This window comes from Bombus huntii, chromosome 11 (genome assembly GCF_024542735.1).
Source record: "Bombus huntii isolate Logan2020A chromosome 11, iyBomHunt1.1, whole genome shotgun sequence".
Lineage (NCBI taxonomy): Eukaryota > Metazoa > Arthropoda > Insecta > Hymenoptera > Apidae > Bombus > Bombus huntii.
The window spans coordinates 9,295,357-9,310,791 of NC_066248.1; the positions used below are offsets into that span (position 1 = coordinate 9,295,357).

General features: G+C 39.4%; 1 long non-coding RNA gene across 1 annotated transcript in view; it reads right to left on the bottom strand.

The window, feature by feature from the left end:
- Positions 1–296: 296 nt before the first annotated feature.
- The window catches only part of LOC126871399 (uncharacterized), a 134,800-nt gene continuing 119,661 nt past the window's right edge, over positions 297–15,435 (bottom strand). The window contains exons 7-8 of the long non-coding RNA XR_007691630.1: positions 843–1,071; positions 297–704 (exon numbers count right to left, since the gene is read on the bottom strand). This is a non-coding gene — a long non-coding RNA (uncharacterized LOC126871399). The remainder of the gene's footprint in view (positions 705–842; positions 1,072–15,435) is intronic.

Genomic DNA, 15,435 nt, shown 5'->3' on the forward strand with positions numbered 1-15,435 from the left:
GTTTTTTCACACTGTTTCGTTACACTTCACCGTCCACCGTCGATAACGGCCTCTAATTCGCATCAATAGCAATTCCTGCGAGAAATGAAAACCAGTTCCCAGCTAGCATATCCGTTACGCTAAATCGCGTTTTAAAAGAATCGTTAGACCGAATCATCTTCCCAACGAATCGATCAAAACGACATGTTAATTGCACGTGCGCTATTGTCCATAGGCATTCGAAGACTTGGTGCAATTCGGTCAAAAAATTAATATTCTTGTCATCTGTGTTTTTACGAATGTAACTGAACAGATAGTATCCTAGAGAAAAAATGATTTTTTTTATTCGATATTATAGAGACTACTCTAGTTCGGACATTTTATGTACATTTGCTTATTACTATACATTCTATATATTTTTCTAACTTAATTGCTATATAATACAGTTACTATATTTTTTTGCTAGATATTAATTTGCAAGTGCCTAAATACTTATATATGATCGTCTATACGAGGAATATGATAATAAAAAAATAGAACTATGTCATTTATAAAACGTAGAACTCGTGCTGTACCATTTTTCGCTTAACGGTTCGAGCGATCACGCTTTTTGCCGCTTTTAACACATTACTTTGAAGTGGTACATGATGTTGCGAGTTTCTTTGAACTTTGCGTGTGGCGTGTGGATGGTGTTGAATGCGATTCGTTGTACGCTTGTTGGACAACTGTAAAAACAGTGGATTCGAGAGCGATAGATACGAAATGAAATGCGAAAGATAATCGATAAAGCTGTTAAGTAAGTTTACAGTTCTGGAGAACGGTTAATGCGCGTCTTAATAACTGTTATTTAAACCAAGGCCTACCTTTTTGTCCTCTGGTTAAGGTGTCGTTAAAACAGTCACGAATACTCGCGGCGGTACTGTCACAAAAGCTCCGTACGAATATCCATGATTCCAGTCGAAGGTTCATTCCAGAGGTCGCGGACCTTAACGGTCACCCGCCTTTTTGGGAACGATTCTTCTTGCCGCGTATTGCTGTTTAGTTGCCACTCTATCCTCATTTTCCATTTTCTACAGTTACTATCTTGCATCGCTGGAAAAAGTATGAAGAATGTTCTTTATTCTGTAAGTTGGTCGTAAATCAATAGGAAAGTAACTTCGAATTGTGTGAGAAGAATGTAAATGAAAAAATTTCAATGTTCATACCTGTTCATATTGAACCTAAAGAGTAATTAAAAAAATCAATAAAGGTATAACTATAATTAAGAATAGAACTATAAGTATAATGTATATGTGTACTCTGATCTGGGTCTTTGCATCCATGGTGTTACAATACAATAGAATCGATAGAGAGCACGTTCATATATTTATAGCAAAGGATTACCAAAACTAAGTTATAGCTCTAGCTAAAGGCTACAAGGAACATAAATAGAAATCTATTTATTAGTTCCTTTGTTCCTAGACCTTATAACCCAAAACATAATTTATATTCAAGGGCACAATAATATGGGTCCCTCATTATTTAGAATATTTTTGTTTCACTAAATTCTATTTTTTGCGTAATAGCGGTCTCCAGGTCACGGATGTACATAAATAAAGATGTAGAGTTTTTCTTCAAGTAATTACTTCTACAATACCCATACATGTAAATAGGTATTAGATCATTCGATAATTTCATGCCAATTTAGAAGTATACATTGCCAATAATAATTGGAATCCGATAATTTCTGCACTCTAGCCTCCCATAATTCTTTCGATTATTCATACATTCTATCAGAATGTCTTTTAGGGGCATTCAAGAAACTAAATTTCCGTTTTGAGGAGGAATTCAGGTAGCTCTTTTTTTTTATAGTCGATACGTTGCGCTGTGTTTCGACGTTTCGTGTACGTTTCTATCGATTTGAACAAAATTTCAATTTAAACATTTCCTCGTCTACTCGTTTCTGGAAACTTTCCAGAGGAAAAGGTAGGACTTTTGCGAGAAAACCGACGAGATCTCGCTCTTATTCGTTAGGCATGGCCCGCGGACTAATTACAGCGTTACTAATCGCAGAGAGGATCCTGGGCGTCGCGCAACGACCGCTCGACTTTCTTCTTACGGGCGAAATTGTTGTGACGTTCGAGCGACGGCCGATATTAATTTTAAACGCCAATCCGCGCATCATCCATAAATGGAGTGTCGTGATTCAGCCGGTCTGGTTTCGAGCCAACGCACGCAGAGAACTTGACCTGCTCGTCTTTCCGTCACAACTTCTTTCCTCGTATCCGATGGACTTTCTCGCTGGAGCGATCGCCTAACGTTTTTTTACCCATTGCCGCTCGGCTCTGCTCGAAAATTAACGAAAGCGTGGAAATCGTTACAACGATCGCAGCTAATGACCGCCTGCCACGGACGTCATTATTGTTGTACCGATCTCGCCGAACCGTCCTCACCGAACGGTTCGGTCGAGAAGGCATCGAGGATGATTGAGAATCGCTTGACATCGGCTCTAACGCGGAATTATATACTCGAGGTCGTTGTTAAGAAATCGTTAGAAACGTTTAGGAACCGTTAAGATTCGCTACGAACTAATCCGACCCTACTATGTTCCTTGGCTCAGTTTCGGGCCATTAGAAATTTTGTTAGGTGTTTTCTTAGAACATTAAAAATCCTTCTGTTTGTCGAGGACTGCAGGAGGATTAAGGCAAATTATGATATATCCACTATTCGTAAGTATTAGAACAAAGAATGATAATTGATGCTACTGATCGATTGAGATTTAAATTATCAAAGGAGAAAAGTAATTGAGCGATTGTGTTTATGCAGAACAACGATCTAGGAATTTGTAAAAGTTATTTGTAAGACGTAGAAGAGAGCAGATGGAATTTGCAGCTATCTATGCTACTTCCTTATGGTAAATGAATCCATGAAAATACATTCTTTATTTTTCAAATATTTAATATTATTTATATATCTAGATAACGAATTTGGAAATTTCGTACAACATGGAATTGATCGATGTAACCACTGAGAAGTTCACATACCAGGAAAAACAATGTGCGATTAAGTATTTACCCCTGATATTGGATATGTTTTTATAGTAAGAGCAGAATTAAGGAGCGAACAGGTATTCTTCTTGACAAGTGCAATATATATTTTCTCAATAAAAAATCAAAGCTAAGATCGCAGCAAGTTGCACGTTCTATGAACCGTGTAAGATTCTCTTCCCACGAAATCGTCATGGTATCAAGGACTCATTAATTCCGTCAGACGTAACAGCGACACTGTTACTCGATTATTCAGTAGAACTGTTACAGCAACCCGAGTCGTATATTACGTAAATGTCCGCCGCTTTCAACCGAACTCGTGGCACTGAGTTCACGGTTAATCCTAAAAAAATGGACAAGAAATCGCAACACCGGAATGCAACGTTTGATTTATACTCTTTATCGCGTCTAACGGGCGCTGTGTGCATCCACTATGCAACTGGTCACGTTATTAACAACAATTAATTACCTGTTTAACACGGCGATTGCAACGTTCAGCTTCTTCTTTTTTTGATTTTCTGTACGTGTGCGTGCACAGAGAATATTCAATCGCGTTGGATTTGCATACGAGTCCGTTTCATTTCTAGAATGAAACGGGTTAGTCGTTTGTAAAACGGTGTTTTGTTGTTTCTACGCATACTTGTTCCGGTGGAAACGAGTTTAAATGTCTTTCGAAGAAACTAACGTTTACGTCATATTCGCTTTGTGCAAACTTCCTCAAAATATATACGTAGACGGTATTTTTAGAGATTTTAGAGAAACGTTTAGAAGAGGTAACACATTTCACGGGAATTCTTCTGTTTCCTAACTCGCACGTTCCCACAATCGATGGATGGTTGAACGTTTAGAATTATAAGCACAATGTTACCTTCGTCGAAAGATAACTAACAAAATTATAGATACTTTTCATCTCATTCATGAACTGCTTTACCTATTAATATCATTATAATATTGTAATTTTCCTATTATATTATCTCAATATTAAAATATTTGTACGAATTGCTTGCTTATCATATAAGACGAACGCAGCTAACATAATTTGTTAAGCTTCATATTCTTTCTCGGTCGAAATGAATTGGCACTTTTGTATGTAAAATCTCCAAGGAAAAAGTTGTGCTACAAAATATCTTGATAGTACAGGTAGAAAATTCTGCTCAGGAATAAAAGCGTGCAATGTGAATACATAACTAATAAATCACGAATTCAGTCTGCCATTCGATGCTCTATCCTTAACGTACAAACTTCACCAAGCAAAAGTAAAAACCAAAGCGTGGTAGGAAATATAATGAATAGACTGGCGTCTCACGAACCACCCTATCACCCGTACACATCTGCACATCCATCAGTCGTTATCTTGGCGCGTAAAATTCCCACGTGTCAAAAATCGCTACGTCAACGAAAATTCCCATCGTCATTCGAAAGTTCAGCACAATCGCTGTAGCTATACCAACGTATACAAATACAGTCGTCTGTTCCATTACACCGGAGCACTATCGACCTCTGATAATAAATCGTACGCGCACAGTGTTATCTCCGCGGTGTAATTGCCGACACTGCCCTTGAATTAAATCTCGAAAAATTCGCCATTTGCGAGTTCTCCCTTTACGGGCTCGACGAAATCAGATAAATGGAATTTTGGTGTACTCGAGATGCAAGGAAATTCACGAGGCGATTGAAAGCACGGCCGAAAACTGAACGCGCAGAAAAAGCGAGAAACGAGGTGGGAAGCTCGCTCGAGCGTGGAGACACGAGCCTGGGGCCAAGTCAACGCACTCCGATCGAATGAACGCAACGTGTGCTGACCGGATCTATGCACACACGTTGCGTGTATCAAACAATCCGTCGGTTGCGCAAGATACGACGATCGATTCAGAACTCTGCGTCTAATACGCTCGCTTACGTTGACAAGTTATTGTGAAATCCGCGCGCGTTCGCACGAGGCTCGCGCGCCTTTCCACTCGCCGCGCTCCTTTTCATTGTTAATTGATCGAGCCTCTCCTGTTAGCGTTCGCTTCTTGTCGCTTTGCTAACGCTGAAACCGTGCCAGTTTGACGTTTGACAAATGTCCGTTGAACGTGGTGATAATCGTAATGGAAAATAGGATTCTCCCTACGGAAGCAGTATCCCATTCTCCGCGTGAAAGTTTCCTACTGTGCCTTATTTGATTTTCAGACTTTTGAGACTCTACTTTTGAATAATGGTGTATACGTATTACACTGTCGACATCAGCGTACCGGAACCTTCTTCTGCGGTTTCGAACAGCTGCCAACACATCGACGCTGGTCCATTTACCTCGATTTAATTAAGGAAACTTGCAAACGAGTCGCTGCATCTACAAGACGTTTTCATTTTCATGGAAACGCTGTGATACCGTTCGTGAAGGAGATTAGCCGCTTCGCTGCGTTACTAGGCCGAGAATAATTTTAGTCGTGTTTTTTTACTGCGTCAAAACTTCCGAAATATTCTTTCCCTTGAAAAACCGTGAAACGAGAACCGAAAAATACTTCGGTCTAATATAAGAGAACTCTGTATGTAATGTTGATGCGATTTTAATGCGGCGTTACTTGAAGCTTAATTATATTCCCAATAATGATATCGTACACTTAAGTGTGCTGCGTCATTAGAAATATAGATCTGTGAGATCGCAAAACGCCACTTAAAATTTCCTGACGAATGCGAATATTTACGCGAGTGTAATTTTATACACACGAAGAATAAAATATCCGCGATGATAGTGAATTTTTTGCATTCGTTCGCTGAAATGCAAAATTTTTGTTAGCGCTATGAATATTTCACGTTGGAATAATTTCCACTCTCAAAATACGGTACGCAACAATCTATGTTTCAGCCTTTCCTGTTTATTAGCTTGCTTTAACCACTGCGAAATGGAGTTGTTCGCGAGTAAACAATTAAATCAATCAATCAGCGCTTATGTTAATGTTTAACGCTTTCTCCAAAAACGATAAAACATTTTCAAGCAGTTTCATATCTATTCTATCGATCGAGCATTGTTTAGAGATATTTCACAAGGAAATTTGAACAAAGCCATCACGTCGCGTCGTCCCGCGATACATAGTCGCTAGAAGTAAGAACTACACGAGGCACGAGAGACATAGATGCATACAGGCCTCGTTTCGTGCGATCGCTCGACCTCTGTGCATAAGTCGGTGATAAGTGGCCGACTGTATCAAGATAGAAAGCAATCTGGCCACGAGCGTCGCCGGTCTGTCCCAGATGAAATGGAAAAAATATCCTATTAGGAAAGCGCAGGAGGCTGCCGTTCAAATACGCCGCAGTTTGCGCAAGAGACTCGGGTTAAGTTAACAGAGGCAACGGTATCTCGTTTGACCCCATAACAACGCCGGCCACTTTACGTATCCGTGTATTAGGAGCGCGTTTGAAGATTCCATCGATGCCATTGGAACGCAAATGCTCGAGGAATGACGCTGTGATCGGGCAGGGGTAACACGTACTCCACGAGACGATCGTGCAGGCGTTTGCAGGATGGCATTGTCTCGCGGTTAGCAAGTATACGATCGAGACACGTACGAATTAAAAGGCAAATAAAAATTATCCGCGTTCTTATATAAATATCTTGCGATACGTTGTTATATATTAGGTTGTCAGAAAAGTTTCTTTCGTTGTATAAGGAAATAATAGACGCGCAATGTTTTTTGTTTTATATCAGTTTATTGAATTATGCACAAACATAATAATAGAAATAGGACGGGATGGATCATACCTAATTCAGTAAATTAATATAAAACAGAAATTGTTGTTCATCTATTATGACTTTATGAAACGAAAGAAACTTTTCGGACAACCTAATAGATACATTGAGCAAATTAAACGACGATCATTTTTACTGTTCTCAATGACGGTTGGGATGTGATATCTTTAAATTAAAGTTGTAATTCCGATCGATTAACTCGAGGATAATTAATTTACAGAAAGTTTTTTTTTAACTTACCAGGAACGTTTCAAATAAAGGAACTCTTTGGTTTTAGAACTTCGATTCCATAATTTCTACCACGTTAGTTAGTGTCATTTTCTAAATTCACTTGGCAAGACGTACGTCGAAGAACACAACGATTCGATTATTTAGAATAATTCAAGACGTCCAGTATCTGTTAGAGCTACGAAACTCATTATCAAGAAGAGAAAGTGATAAATACTCGAAGGCGCCATAAATTTGACCTTCTTCGGTACTGCGTCATAAGCCAGATGGATCAACCGTTTTACGACTGCGACGCAAGAAATTGGCGTTCACTTCTTTGACTCTGACGAAAGCCTTGAAGAGGTATATATCTTATCGAAGCTTTCCCTGCTCTAATTATTAACACGTATATCCTACAAAAATTTGCAGATATCTGCATAAGCAATTATCCTATTGTAATATCGTAAAATAATTTGAATTAGAGATCGGTTGAAATTAGAAAAAACCGTGTACGTCGTCCTTCTGTGGTTCGTTTACATTTAAAAGCGCCTATGTGACTAATGTCACCTAGTTCTTACAGAGATATGAGAAAAACAACAAACAACGTTAGAGCAGAAGGACGATTTCGTGTTTCAAGGAGGGACGACCGAGAGGTCAGAGTATGCGAGTCGAAAAGTGAGTGTGTTGCGAGAGTCAGAGTTGATCGAGACATCGAAGAGTAGAGTTGAGAGAATTGATCGAGTTGTCAGTTGTTAGAGTTGCTATAGAGAGAGTGAAAGAGTGTATGTTAGATTTGTTGGGACGAGAGTTGCCAAATAACTGTAAAGTTATTTGATATAGATAAGAGTATCGCATTTAGTTTCAGTTAAACAAACATCGTTTTCTGTCCAATTTATATTTGTATATTTAATTCACTATTAATAAATTGTAAGTAATCGGAAAAAATTTATATCTTAATTTCCACGATACTACACTATTTTGTTACATTATTAAAGTTTGGCCCTGAAATCGCTTCTTCATTATTCCGATTTTATTAAGAACCGAACCTACGTATATTCTCTCAAGGCGTACAAATCAATGTGAGTAGTAACGTCAACCAAATATCCAACGACGTCCCATCCGTGATATCCTAACATGACTGATACAACCAGAAGAAATAGTAAAATAATTGATAAATCGAAAGGCGAAGAAATGCAGTTTACCTGTATGTACACACTCGTGTATAGGGTAGAAATAATGGTTTTAGCAGCCGGTGATTAATGTTACGATGGCAAAAGCCGGAGGAGGAATTAGCGCGTCTGAATGTGACGAGCGGATAAATTTCCATTTTCAACGTCGCGTCGTGAGCTTGCGCGCTAGTTTAATTATCGACGCAAGCGTACGAAGAGAGGAGACGACAGCTTTCTTAACCAGATAGTAATACAAGGTCTCGCCGTAGCCCCTACAGCTCCCCTGCAAGGCTAACTGGAATATTTGCATAATTATTATAATAATACAGCATCGCGTTTAATAAACCATTTACCGATGGAAGAGGAAGACGGGAGGGGCGTTCGATCATACGTAGGGAAATAAGGGGGAGATCATTTAGAGAGGCGAGGATAAAATCACTTGGCACTTCGTGGGCAACGATATCGGCTATGTTTAACGAAACTGAAGCAGCTAAAACACTCGCTCTAGGCAGGAATATTAAAATAATTATTAGACGAGAAGCGCGAGGGAAGTTGCTGTATCTCGACAAGTTGGTAACGAACGCGATTGAAGTGTAATTCGCGTATGAAAGGATGCGTCAAATGTATATTTATCGCCACGCATATAATGATTGGATAGTGCGTAAGATGTTATCATCGCAGGTTGATTATAATTATTCGAATATAGATTTTCATTAACGAATGCACGTACTGTGAATATGAAATTCTCAGATGTGAATACATACAGTGGCGAATGAAAGAATGTTTGAAAGATAAATAGTACGAAGGCGTGTTATAATTCAAGAAAAGTTATAATTGATGATAGTAATAAATTCTAATAAGTAGAAAAATATTTATAAAATTTCTGAAACAAAACTTACTAATATTTAAACACGCAAGCAAGTACTGATTTTTAACCTTCTGCTGGTGTATGTAATTTTAATTAAGAGCGAATAACCTTGCAGTTAATTGCGATCTGATAAGCTGCACTTTTATCGGAATAACAAAAATAGGCATCTATTATTTAACTTCAGTACGTTAACTTCAGCATACGACTACCGTAACAACGGTTACAGGAACGTTAGTCACAGGCACGAGGATATATACTAGTGTTTTCCCACTGTCCTACACAGGCATAACAACGTTACGCGTTCCCGGCGTTTATGCTAATTTTTTCCGACAAGCCTGGCTATTTCAGAAGAAAACAGGGCCGCGTACGTAATATAGTCGTGTATAACGTCGGTTTGGTCGAGACGAAGAAATGAGATTTTCCACGTTTACGGGGCATTCCACGTGGAATTTCCTGTAAAGTCGCGTTAAAGGAGTTAGGAAAAGATTCCCCGCAGAATTATACGTCGTTTCACTCGAATATGGTCTTGTTTTCACGTCCCTTTTTCTGGAATCCACCGCATGACAATCGACATCGTGAAAACAGTCACACAGCAAAAAGTGTACACCACGTGTTCCTGGTGATTTCTATTTTGACGCAGGATCGAGACAGGAGGCGAGAGAGTTGCAATTAAACGGCAAATGAAACGAGCGCGGGTGTTCCAATATGGCGAACAAGGGAAACTGTGTGAAACCGTGATCGCGGGAATTTAAATCGATACGCATCAGACAGTAAAAGCGCAGTTTCTAGGTTTTCTCGATTCTCTTTTATTTTAATTCATGGACATTGTTACATAGCGGGTTGATGAAGTATCGTGTAAGTATCATTTTTTTTTTTTTTGCTAATTGATTTCGCTAACAAAATTCTTTAGTAATTGAATATTGCTCTGCATATTGAATTGACGTAGAAAAAATTAAAATCTTTTTTAACGTAATTTTATACCAAGGCTTTTGGCGAGTTAAATGTTTTAATTTTTTCAAACTGCTTTAAAGATACATTTACATTTTGCTGTCAGCATGAATTGTCTAGTAACTTTAACCAATAGCCGGCGTCTTTTTGGTAGAAAATTTTAAGTTCGTAAACTTTGCGTAAAGGGTCAACTTGCGCGTGACACCAACGTGACCTCACTGGACGCTAGCATTTGGCTTGATAATACGTTCCTGCCACCGGATATGGAAATGTTAACACTTTGACTACCACGCCGAAATCACATGTTTCGCTCAGGACGCCACGGGAGTATTTTTGTTATTCAAAGCATATAATGGCAAAATAATAATAAATTGATGATGTAAGACAACATTCTTTCTCGATGGACCGTTTATCTTATTGGTGGTCACGGGTAACGACCATGGCGCCTTGGTAACAGTTGATAGCGACATATTATAACAAGGCTTTGTTTATTTCAACAACCCATTCGCATTCGAAATTTCGTCGTGAGCAAAACGTCCAGAATATATTGTTGAAACGTGTAGAAGATATTAGTAAACAGTATTTGCTCATTCTATATATAATAGCAAGATATGTTCACACTTCTAACTTCAATTATATGATTATAAAGCAGCATTTACGATTATTTTCTAAGCTGTGTTTATAATAATATTCGTAGATTACCCTTCAAAGATATGGATGCAAACACAGTGCACCGTTAGATGCAAGATTTGTTCTCATTTTTTTATTGATGTTCTAATAAAAATGTTTAATTGTTCAATGGGGCACTTTTTATTTCAAAGTATCTTCTATTTGTCGGTTATATTCAAAATGTCCTAACTGTCAACTTTCATTCAATTTTTACATTCAATTTGTAAGAAGTTCAAGCGCTCCGGTCACCAATGACCACCGTGGCATCACAGGAGAAACCGTGGCCGGTCATATGACTAACGTGGTAGTCAAAGTGTAAATGATAATTGTATCGTTATGTGAGTACAAATAATTTTGTGACAAAGTACGTCTATAGGTTCTTTGACTTTGACGGTTCGCGATTGACTAATAACGTTGGATAAATAAGTTGATAGGCATAATATGGGGAATAGTGGAGCACCGCGCCCCATTTTTCACGTGTTTTTCAAACAGTGTTTAATTATGGCGCATAATGTATTATTTACCGGAGTCAGTCGTATCGCAACAGATTCCTCAAATATTTGAAAGCGGCTCGCCGTTCGCGTTTCCCTGTCGAGGTATGGTCGATTAATAGGGCGCTCGTGTTTGTTCAGCTGTCGCCATCGCCTCCCAAATTTTTCAACGGCAAGCAAACGATCTGCATGGACCGATATCACAAGGCGAGGAAAATTTGTTGACGTTCCATGGCAGTGTTTACAGAATCCGTGGAAAGGCTTCTGCGGAGGAACTCCAAGAACAAACAGTCCGAATAAGAGATCTATACGCGTGTCGAGGAAAAATACGGTTGTGATACGTTCTCCATTGATTATTATTCTTTGTGATCTTTTGCGAATCGTACGATGTTCCAACGATTCACGGCAATGATTTAAATGGTCTAAGTTTAAAAATATTTGAATAACATTGGCTGAGTACCAAAAGATAAAAAGATAAAAGAGCGGAGATAAAAAGATCCAAAGCATCGTAACTTGAAGTTTCAAAAGGCCACAAAGTGAAAGAAATCAAAGATCTGGAACTTCGGGCATCTAAAGATCCGAAAAAGGAGATCCAAAAGGTTCAACCTTGGTGATACAACAAACTTGTTGCCGCATTAAACCATCGATCTTTCCGCTAAGCCTTTAAGTACCATACACGTAACAGAAGATCGTAATGTTATAAATGTGTGTTAAGCCGATCGTCGGCAATACCGCGAAACTGTATCCTTCTCGTTTTACCTGTGCAATTATCCTCAGCATCGTTTCCGGTTTACAGCGCATTACGATCTGTCTATAGGCAGGAAGTCGAGTGGTTCACATATTAATCTCGGCGAATTAAAATGCACGACGCGCACGCAGCTTCTGTTTTAGTGGCGCAATGAAACGCATTGAGTCACGCTCGCGTGCCAGCCAAACGGCAGAAAATACCGTGCGGTTTTAAACGCTGCTCAAAGTTTTCTGGCGGTCAGCGATTTTCATCGCATAATCAACTGATATCTATGGTAAACAAAGCTATTCTGAAAAAGTTCGAGAAGCCAGTTTCCTAGATAACGTAAAAACATTGAACCATTGCTCAGATAAAGTTCATCAAAATCAAAGGGAACTACGTTAAAAAATAACAGTAATTTAAATCCCAGCCGAGGATACAGAGGATTCATAAATATTGAAACAAATTAACGATTTCCCTGGACTCTGTTTGAATACGCGAAATTCGTTATTAGAAAAGTGATCGTTGCATTATGTAAAAATTCCACTATCATTTTTATCTGTTTCGATCTGATTCGAATATGAAAAACTTTACTGTACTTCCACTGGTAAATCACAAATTTTTCAACCTGCCATATATTAATAACCATCCGCTATCCACTATCATATATTGATATATAAACTATAAATCAACTGTTACACGTTAGTACGAATTAAACGTAATCGTCGTTTCATGACACAGAGAAAATTCAAATTTTACTAAAACCGTAATCAAAGTCGACAAACTTTCATCGCGATAGAAGGCGCCAGATACCGTTGCCGTGGTGTCTAGAAGAATGTCCTCGCGCCGCTATCGGTCCGAGAAGTGCCTCGAAATGTAACCGTTGAAAACACGACAGGACCGATTAAATCGCGAGAGAGGTAAGAAGCAAGAGAGCAAGCTTCTCCGAGCTACGTGGACACCGACGTTGGATAGAGGCGGTGGAGCGGCGATTCGCGGACGGACACGGTCGCTCGCGGATTCGTAGCGGGCCAAAGCAGGAACACGGGTTCGAAACAGGTTCTGGCGACGGCAGAAACCGTAGATCCCCGAGATGTCATTGAGGCAAATGGTAGGCGACCGGCTACGGCCGAGATTTCACTGTAAATGTCAAGCGTCGGCACATAAAACGTCCTGGCGATTTGAAGGAAAGTCGTTCGTGGCACAGGCGGAGGCTCGCTGTGTGCTTTTTTCGCGTTTTGTTTTAACTCTGTGTCGCCTTCCGACTCGTGTTTAGACACGAGGCTCGGTAACCGGCAAATATTCGACGAGTCGTGAGATTGCCAACGACGCAAGACATTTTCGATCTTTACACCCGATAAATGTAGGAAAACAAGTGCAACTTCGTGGCGATAACCCAAGCAACCAAGAGCGACTCGGTATCGGCAAAAGTGGAAAAGATATAAATTCCTCCGACCACGCTGGGATCATTTTGTTCTACTCTGAAAGATCTCCTTCTCTGTCTTGTCCTTTCTTCTCGTATCTTTCTCTCTTCTTTCTTCTTTCTCCGATCGAACCTCTTTTTCCGTCTGCACCGTCTGCTCCACCCATTTTCCTTGTCACTCCCATTCGTCCTCCTCGTCCTCTTCGTCCTGTAGCTTTCTCTCTCTTGGCGAATACCTTCGCCAGACGGTAATGCCTTGAATGAAGTACGGTTACTCCACGCTCTAGTGTTTGGTATTTTATCAGTGACATTATTATTCCCGCGTCGGCGACGCTAGTTCGAATTTATAGACCGACAGAAATGTCTCCGTTGTTTCGCAATCGCTGTATTTTCGCGTCGTGGCAAGAGGGACCACGTTCCACCGAACCTCGTCGTTCGACTTCAAGCGTACACTGTTGCTCATAAGTACACGAACACTAAGTGTCCATTTCAATGGTCTCTTTCCTTTTTAATTTACTGTAGCTACAAAAGGTATTCGCCATTGTATTTGTTATAGTATTTAATCATAATGATTACTTCCATCTCAGTATATTAAATTTTACATTATTTAATAGTGCTTTCGTATAATTACAAAAATCTGATATTATGAAAATGAAATGAATTTAGAATCTGATAAAGGAATTCTTCGTTAGAAAATAAGGGTATGTAACCACTGTATGTTTATAAAAATGTGAATTTGCATTTAATGAAGCATAAAATCGTACTAAATCTTTCCACCTGTATTTCTTCAACTAAACTCGATTCCATCAGAAATAAGCAAATGGCTGTGTTCGATCGCTTCGCGGGGAGACGCTTTCACAGCATAACGCGCCAACGAGAGTCATAAATTCTCGTTACGATATGATGACCGACGCCACGAATCAGTCGACCCCTATATCGATTAAGATAATAGGGGTGGTTGAATAATTATAACACTGATTTGACAGCTTAAATATACTCTCTATTTCCAACAACTTTCCCTCGAAGAATATAAGGTGAAGTGTGACTGACAAGTTGAGATGTATTCTGTTGCTATCCCTTCTGTTGAAAGGTTGCTAGTAAGTAAGGTGTTTTCCGCGAAGCCAATATTTACACGGAACTAATAATGGCTGTTGCCCGCCCTTCATCACCGGTCGCTTGCAGGTGGAAGTGGCCGTTGAATATTGTACATGAGAAAATCCGCTTTTCCCATTTTTCCCTTAATGAGTAATAACTGTAGGGACCGTTTCGGCTTGAGAGATGTTTCTAATGGTTAAGGGCCTTTGACAGAAAAGTAAAGGATTGAACTTTATGGGGAGTCCTTAGGATGATTACTGATGTGAGTTAATATGTTTGTACAGGTGATAGCCATTTTGACCAAAGGGTGGATTATGGTTTATGGAAAGGTCACACGACGAGACAGGTCGCATACTCTCGAGCTAGTATATACGTCAAGTACGATATATATAATGGGTACGAGCACGAACACACTCGAAGGACCAGGTTTCGGAAAGGTGTGATGCCTTGAATTTCGGAGGACAGCTTTGATTTAACGACGTTCATCAGGCTGAACGTTACGAGGGTTCTTCGCCCCTTGTCAAAACCGTTCCCCTCGTAGAAATTTCACCCACACAACTAGCACTCGCGTATACAAGGAGAAAAATCGTCGGTTTACGGGGTCTAACCGTGCGTTCGGCTCGCCCTGCCCAGTGCAGCTGTTTGCGAGCTTTTTATATTCCACTTTCCATCTCGATGGCAGGAAGATTCTTTCGAGACGCATTTACAGGTTTTTTTACAGGTTTACTACTTAAAGTTTAAATCTTGAAACGGAGTTGATTACACTGGTATCCATTATTAAAATTCTTCGCCATCGATAACGGTTATCGATAATAAAAATAAAATTCGGATCTTTTATATTAGTCAGTGGTAACCAAAATTAAATTTCCCTCACCGATAATGATCACCGAAAATCGAACAATTTTTAATCATTTATAATGGTTATCCGTAACCAAAATTTGTTAATTACAGGTATTAACTCTTATACCATAACTTTTAAAATTTATCTTACAATAGTTATGATGTCTGGATTAATCAGAACCAGAATGGCTGAAAGATAATGTTGTGTTGCATGGCGGGGAACTCTTAGGCAGAACGTTCGTTTTATCTCCACGGAAATCCAA